The sequence below is a fragment of the Coenobita brevimanus genome, chromosome 105 (assembly GCF_032717465.1).
Source record: "Coenobita brevimanus isolate Jiangsu-jjx chromosome 105, ASM3271746v2, whole genome shotgun sequence".
Lineage (NCBI taxonomy): Eukaryota > Metazoa > Arthropoda > Malacostraca > Decapoda > Coenobitidae > Coenobita > Coenobita brevimanus.
Window position 1 is genome coordinate 20,114,368 of NC_137058.1, and position 8,621 is coordinate 20,122,988.

At 38.5% G+C, this 8,621-nt stretch overlaps 1 pseudogene; it reads left to right on the plus strand.

Moving 5' to 3' along the window:
• The first annotated feature begins 2,858 nt into the window (after positions 1 to 2,858).
• LOC145416400 (5S ribosomal RNA) lies at positions 2,859 to 2,978 on the plus strand (annotated as a pseudogene).
• The last annotated feature ends 5,643 nt before the right edge of the window (positions 2,979 to 8,621 follow it).

Sequence of the window (8,621 nt, forward strand, 5' to 3'; positions counted from 1 at the left end):
AGTCTACACATTCGGAGGCACAACACTGTTTAGAAAACTATTACGGCAAAAGAGAAGTACAGATAATTATTTTTTATACCTCACCAGCGTTAATATTTGTCTTGTTTTATGTTAAGAAAAATGTGATGGCTCGGGTGTTATGAAAATTCTCGTTATTTACTAAGTATTTAAAAAAGAATTTCCTGAGTACAGCTAGCCTGCAACATTTCAGAGATAATATTACGAGCTTTTGGTGTCTGCGAGGCCTTGTCGCTGCCGCATAATATCGTTTTTTTCATAAATTAGACGACAGCGGGGATGTTGACCGAGGGTAGAATGTTTTCACTCACACTGGGTAATGTTGCATGTGCATTAACTAAACAATATTACATGCTGGATTCATCTTCATTTAGGTGTGGGAGGAAGGAGCAGTGATTGTGGTAGGTGTCAGATGCATCATCCCTCTTACAACACAGATTATTTTATTCACTGATGTTTAACCGTATCATGCCTTTTATTGTACTTTGTTTGTCATCTACTGTATATAAGTCTAAATCACATTCTTCCAGAAAAGTTACTTTCTTCTTATTTCTAAAAATTCCATCTAATTCTTCTTGTGTTATTAAATTCACTGGAGAGCCTGTGTCTAAGAACAAAGAAACATTTTGATCCTCACATACAGCTGGTATCAAGATACACTCACTTCCCAACATGCCTCCTATGTGAACTTTAGACTTGCTTTACTTTACGATTGATCGTTTTTTGTTGTGACTTGGCTTTCCCCCAATCTGAATATGGAAACTATTTTTTCTACTATCTTACAAGTGCTGGTCATCATTAAGAATAGATATAAACAATCATATAGACAGATGCGAATCATGTGCAAAACACAAAGGCTACCCAATCACACCTGCACCTATAGGCAATTACCCTGTACGACATCAACCGTGGGACGTTGTCGCAATTGACTTACTCAAGTTATCATTATCATACAATGATAACCAGTACCTATTCTTAGCAACAGATCATTTCTCACGCTTTGTAATTTTAGCCCTAGTTAAGGATAAGTCAGCAGAAACAGTAGCAAAAGCAATAATAGGTAATGTAATATGTAGCATCACGACCCCAAAGGTACTAATAAGCGATAATGGAGGTGAATCTAATTCTGATATCTTACAAGAAATATGTAAACAATAAATATCAAGAAGGATAACATTTTAGCCTATCACCCAGCATCCAATGGGTTAGTAGAGAGACAAAACAAAAAGTACTGGATGTACTACGACACATTCTCAATGAAAATTATGCAAGCTGGGATGATTTGATTCCCAGAGCAGAAGCATCAATTTTAATGGATCTATAAATAAGTCTACAGGAGACACAGCACATTTCATTATCTATGGAACAGATAAGAAATTACCGTATGAAATTCTCGAATGTTAAAATTTACCCATATACAACTACGATGATTACTCTAAACTCCGTTTACGTGAATTGCAGGACAAACACAAGAGAGTGAAAAAACAATTATAGATGTCCAAGGAAGAAATGACGGAGGCATTTTAAAAAATGGCGAAAGAATCGCCTATCAGCTTTGGAGACATTGTCTATGGTATCATTCATACGAGAGACAATAAATTATCCCAGAAATTTGAGGGTCCATACAGAGTAATCAATAAGACAGGAAACAAAGTTGTAATTAGGTCACTGTCAATTGCCGAAGAAAAACAAATTCATGTTGATCATTTAAAACGGGTACCAAGGGAATTAGCCAGCCATTATACAACCTCGGACGCCACCGAAATACCGAAAAGTACTCATGAAACCAATCAAGAAGACAACAATAAGTACAGAAATAAGTTAAGGTCACACACCAAACAAACAAACATAGGTGCAACTGTTCCTTAAAAGGCTACAGTACAGTATTTGCACGATCTAGATATCAATATAAACTCCTTCTGTAAGTGAAACAACAATCAAGTTATTGTTCTCCATGAGCCAACCGTAACGCACATTATCACTATCATCGACCACAGAATGACTGGATTAGGATATCAATAGATTTTTTTTTTTTTTTGGTAGGTAACGATGAGGGGACTTATACCATGGATTCACCTCTACATAACAAGAGGATATGCTCACTTAGACCCCTCAACATATAGTACGGCAAGGATGTCTCATAGCTCAAACGGCCAAGACGTCAGTCGTAAAAGATGTCATGAGTACTGAAATCAATTTGGATTATTTTAACGAATTACCCACTTATCTGGAGAACATTGCCAAGCTACTGAGAACCCTTGGCTTTATGGTAAGAGGCTATGTTTCAGAAGCTCATAGCACAAAGGAAGTAACTGAAATCGTTAAGTTAGCGAAATGAAAGATAGAACAGGCTAAGTCAGTTATGCTCATCATGGTCCAAGATCTCTTGTCTCATGGAACAGAGATACTGAGTGACACGAACACCATCACACGTACTTGCCAAAGACGCGGTTTGTTGACCTGGGTGGTGCAAATCTGGGGAACATTTTTGGATTGGATACAGAGGAAGACCTTCAAGAAATAAATAACAAATTTAATAAAATAGCTCAGGTACTATCATATCAAAACAAGTTCGTTGCCGGCCAAAACTCAGCAATGAAGACAATTGTGAAAAATCTAAAGGAGGCAGAAATTATAACTCACCAAAGTGTGGACAAAGTAAATGCCAAGGAAGGAAACACAACACTTTTCCAACACTTCTCACATATCAAGACACATAATGACATAATTATACTCCAGCTGGATAACACTAGAGTTCGTTACAGGGCACTTATGCAAGGAATTGCAAATGCTGGTAATGGTAGGAATACAATTGACCTACTTCCAGTTCATGAGCTACGTCAGAACGGCATGCCACGTTGAGTACACCGCTTCCCATCCGATCAGCGAAGTTAAGCAACGTTGAGTCTGGTTAGTACTTGGATGGGTGACCGCCTGGGAACACCAGATGCTGTTGGTATCCTTACGTGTCAAGTGGGGTTGGTGGAGGATTAGCGACCCTCCCTGTAAAACAATCAACTCTAAGCCCTTGACCACCCCATTTGGGATACATGGCGTCTGGCAATGGATGGATCGATACATTAACACGGTTTGAAGCCTCTGTTCCGTGATAGAGATTTCATGTTATATTATCCATATTTAGAAGCAACATTAACACCAACATCAGTAGTATTTCATGTATCATTCATAACTGACGACCTGTTCACAGTGTATCAAATATACCCCTTCCCTTCTAAGAATAATGACACTTTGGTCACCATCAACATCGACACAGTCACCGAACTCATCATGGTCTCCAAGAGATGGAGCGTTGTCACTTTCGCAAGTGAATCAACGATTGAACGAAAGTGCCGTACATCCTTACATGCTGTTCACCTTTGTCCTGCGTACATCTTCACGTTTCAACCTACTGGAACAGTCCCTTGTGAAATGGCTATCATAAGAAATCACGACATTCATCACCATTGCAACTTCACATTTGTTGCAGATAAACCTATACACCATCAGCGCATTGGACACTCACAGTTTTTTTACTTCACTCATAACACATCAGTTTACATCATTTCTCCAGATATACCACCATCTCATACTTCAGCATCAGGATTATACATAGCACCAGACTACTGTGCAGTACTTACACCATCCATGTCCACTTTATCTACCACCAATCACTAGGCCATCCTCAATCATACACACAAACATTTCCACCCACTACCTAAGATGGATTTAAACATGAGCACAAGTATTAAGTTGACTTCACCTAAGTTTGAAACTATCCAACTAATCAATGAAACAATGGAGCCCTGGGAAGAATTGAGTTTGAGTATGTTTAACCCATATTATGTGTATAGCCCAGCACCTACTGTCTTTATAATCTTCTCTATTGTATTTGCAGTAGTGCTGTTTGCAATGCACAGAATGCATGCAAGAATTGCAAAGTTGGAGTCAGTATTTACTGGAGGAAGAGTGAACATTCAAGTAAGACCTCCTGAATGAAGTGTCAATGTTTTGTCTATCTATATATCTATTGCCAGACGCCTCAATCCCGTTTGGGGTGGCCACAAACAAATCGCCTCCAAGGCGCCCTGTCCCCCGCCATTTCACTGCCCTCCTCCCAACTCACACCCCCCTCTCTCATATACCTCTCCACCCCATCCCTCCATAATAGTGTTAATTTTATATATAAAAAATATGGATCAACAATTGAATTAATATTATCATTATATAAAATACAAATTTATTAATAACTCTTACTATAATCTTAACTTTGAACAATTTTTTGCATATATGTGCCTGTTATACATACGCATTTTACAATGTGTTATACAATATTCCATACACAGTTTAACTATACTGCATTTGCTACATTATGTATACCATATGTTTAAAATGAATTATGTTTCTAGAATATTATTAGGTCAGTACAATATGAATATTATGTCTATACAATATTATAATCAATATTATGTGTTAATAGATTGGAGTGTGTCACTGATGAATGCTGTCGGAGGCTCGCCAGCTGGCATCACCGAGCGATGTCAGGACTCCATATTATAATAATACAAATCATAATTGATGGAAACACAAATGTGTAGTCTTAAAGGTAGTCAAGCTAGGTGGGAAAGGTAATGTGTTTGCGATTTAGGTGAGAAAGGAAATATGTCAGCAAGAGTTAACCAAAGGAATGGCAGAGGGCACCGGAAGTGCTACATACAGACAGACACACACAAGCTTCTAGAACCCATACCTATGGTTTATACAAGTGACACAAGCCCTCCTAGAGAAGTCAGGAAGGATTAGAGGGTCAGAAGGGGGCTAGCGATTGTTGCGAGATGTGGTAAGAGAAAAGAGGTCTAACAAGACAGTCTGGGAGGTAACAGCGGGACTTTGTACTTCAGTCGTGTGTGAGGGACTTTAGTTAATCTTATCTAGACAAATAAAATTATAAATAGTCCCATACTAATCATTACCTCTCCTCTCATTGCATGACAAAGGGAACTAAGATTATCTACCTACAAAACCTACTCACGTATAACTACCTCTCATCCAAGAGTATAACTTAAGCATAACTGATCTACAAAACACACTAAGAAGAAATTCACTGTAGGTTTGAAAAAGAGGTTCGTACTTCTGCTGCCACCATATCTTATAGAAACTTTGTAGCTTCTTGTAGGGTGTTTTGTAGATCAGTTATGCGTAAGTTATACTCTTGGACGAGAGGTAGTTATACTTTAATATGTTTTGTAAGTAGATAATCTTAGTTCCCTTTGTCATGCAATGACAGGAGAGGTAAAGATTAGTATGTCTCGAATAAGGGTAGCCTCATTGTATGTTCGAGCAGAAAGTAGTGGTGGGGGTGCTGGTGGTGGCAGGAGGTGGCAATGACGCAACTTGTAAATATATTCTTCAAGGGCTTGGTGGTCGTTGTCAGTCAGGGTTGTTAGGTTAAGGGTGTGAAGGGCATCATCATAGGTGCTGTGCGAGGGTCCTAACAGCACGTTTTTGAACACTCTCAAGACGGAATCGCTGTGTCTGTGTCAAGCAGGGAGACCAGGCAAGTGTGCGTGTGTGTGTGTGTGTGTGTGTGTGTGTGTGTGTGTGTGTGTGTGTGTGTGTGTGTGTGTGTGTGTGTGTGTGTGTCTGTCTGTCTGTCTGTCTGTCTGTCTGTCTGTTTGTCTGTCTGTCGGTCGGTCGGTCGGTCGGTCGGTCTGTTTATCTGTCTGTCTGTCTGTCTGTCTGTCTCTCTCTCTCTCTCTCTCTCTCTCTCTCTCTCTCTCTCTCTCTCTCTCTCTCTCTTTCTCGTTTTGCCAACTTTACGTATGTGTTGTCTTCCTTTTTCTTTTAACATCTCTCTCTCTCTCTCTCTCTCTCTCTCTCTCTCTCTCTCTCTCTCTCTCTCTCTCTCTCTCTCTCTCTCTCTCTCACATTTTGCTTTCACATCATTTTCTCTCCTCCTCTGCCACTTAATCTCACACACCCATCTCATTCACTAATTTCTTCATTCACTAACTGAATACTATTCCACTTGAGCTGTTTTAGCCATTCACCCACACACCACCTCACATTCAGTCACTTAGTTTCCCTATTAAACAAGTACAGTATTTGTATTTTCATTCAGTTACTCACTTATTCATTAACCGGTACTTGTTAAATGTTATATAGTCTTAGGTTATTCATGTATAAATCTCTTACGAGATTTTTAACGATTTCTCCATTGTTTGTCCCAGCGGCAATCATTCATTCTATTGCTTGAACGTTGATGAATAAGTTCTTTCTTAGTTACGTGAAATTTTAAGCATTGATACTTCTTGGTCTAAGCATTGGAGTCAGTGTACTGTAGTATATGTCTTCTGTGAACTACATAAAATCGTCATTAAATATGAAGTATAAAAATAGGGTATGACCTAAGGAAACAAATGTTAAGTTGTTATGAAGGAATTAATGTCCTATTCATCATGTTGTTACTAATTATTATATATTGTTTAGTGGGAAGTTTTGAAATGGTGAAAATATCCGTATGTTAATATTATTTGCTTGTTGGCAGAGAGAGAGAGAGAGAGAGAGAGAGAGAGAGAGAGAGAGAGAGAGAGAGAGAGAGAGAATGCCACCTCCTTTTTAATCCAACTTTGTGCGTTAAGGAGTGATGCAATATTCTGGCTGGATAAACTGACTTTTTTTTTTTTTACAAAAGATGAAGACAGGCAGAAAAAACAAATTAAATGAAATAATAATCCAAAAACCAGATTACAGGTGTCCTCCATTCATAAATAGTTTTCAACTGTTGAACTTGAACAGCTTTAGGTAGAAGTTTAGGGGGAAATTATTTTGGACAAGCAAGTTCTGACGAGTTGCAGTTCGGGAAATAAAAAAAAAATCAGATTGCAAACTGGCACTGTGACAGTTCAGTCAAGAGCGCTACAAGATGCCCGTGTAGCACGACAGAAGGCGTGGAGAGGTGGCACAGTGGATGCAACATCGTCTGAGCATTTGCCGTAAAAGTAGTCTATCTGTAAAATGATCCAAGAGAGGCAACATTCCTTCATACTTGTAGGAGAGGTAGATTAGTTGTAAATGCAAAGTCATTAATAATTCTAATTGCTTTGTTCTGAATTTTGTTCATTTGTTTTTGTGTCACCTCTCCACATCACCTCCACAAGGGTGGGCAATATTCCACCTGAGACCGCATATGACTCTTAAATTATTGCCAACTGCTCGTCAGTGAAGTAGTTGCAGATTCTGTACAATAATCTAAAAAAAATGTATTCGGTTTTAGCAGGTGACTTGACATTAGCGGTTCAGCTGAGGGTACTGTTAAGTGAAACACGGAGAGTTTCAATGTTTTTATAGGTAGGATTGATAATAGCACTGAATGTAATTCAAGAATCATGCAATATTTGTCTATTAGTAAATTGTATATATTTTTTTCCTAGCATTGAATGGGACAATATTACTTTGTCCACATTCAATGATCTTAGATAAGTCTTGATATACAGAGACTGCTAGACTGCGTTTTGAGTTAGAGATATTAACCTTTGTGAATGGGCAGGATATCATTAGAGTGGCTCTTAAATGGGCAGGGGGTGCTAAGAATCCCACGGTGTAGAAGTAAGTTTATACATCCAAAAAGAACCTTAAGAATAGGAAACTGGAATGTTCGAACTCTCAATCAGGCTGGTAAAATGGAAGAACTTATTTCAGTGTTCAAGGAATACAAGATGGATAATTGTGCTCTTACAGAAACGAGGTTGCTTGGAGTTGATAAAGTGAATTTGGAAGATGGTATTACTATGTTGGTTTCTGGTAGGAGTGATGGAAATCATTACCAAGGAGTAGGCTTACTGCTGAGTAGAGATGCTTATAAGGCAGTATGTGAGTTTGAACCAATTAATGAGCGCTTGCTTTATGCTCGTTTAAAATCTGACCATGGTAATATCAGTATGGTTGTAGGGTACGCTCCGACAAATGAGGCTGCTGATGAAATGAAGGATGACTTTTATGAGAAGCTGCAGGATGTAGTGAATAGAGTGGCAAGACATGATGTGTTAGTTTGCATTGGTGATTTTAATGCGATTGTTGGCAGTAGTAGGGATGGCTTTGAAGATCGTATGGGTAAGGAGGGTGTTGGTATAGCAAACGAAAATGGGGTGCGATTTAGAAGCTTTTGTTTGGCAAATGACCTTATAATTGGCGGAACTATCTTTGAGCATAGAAAAATACATAAGACTAATTGGATTTCACCATGTGGTAAATATTGTAACCAGATTGACCACATTGCAATTAGCAGAAAGTATAGGAGTTATTTGCAAGATGTTTGTATAAGGAGGGGGGCAGATATAGGTAGTGATCATCAACTTGTTGTATCAAAGATTAAAATAAAACTTAAGAGAAACGTTAATGGTAATTGTACAGGAGGTAATAATTATGATTTTGATGAGCTGAGGAATGATGAGAACACGAAGGAAAAGTTTCGGTGGGAATGTAGGAACAGGTTTCTAGTCCTACAGACTTTGATGGAATCTGAAGACAATGATATTAATCAAATGTGGAGAGAGGTAAAAGAGGTTTTGCATGAGAGTGCTAAGGTTACTATTAAGAAAAAGGGA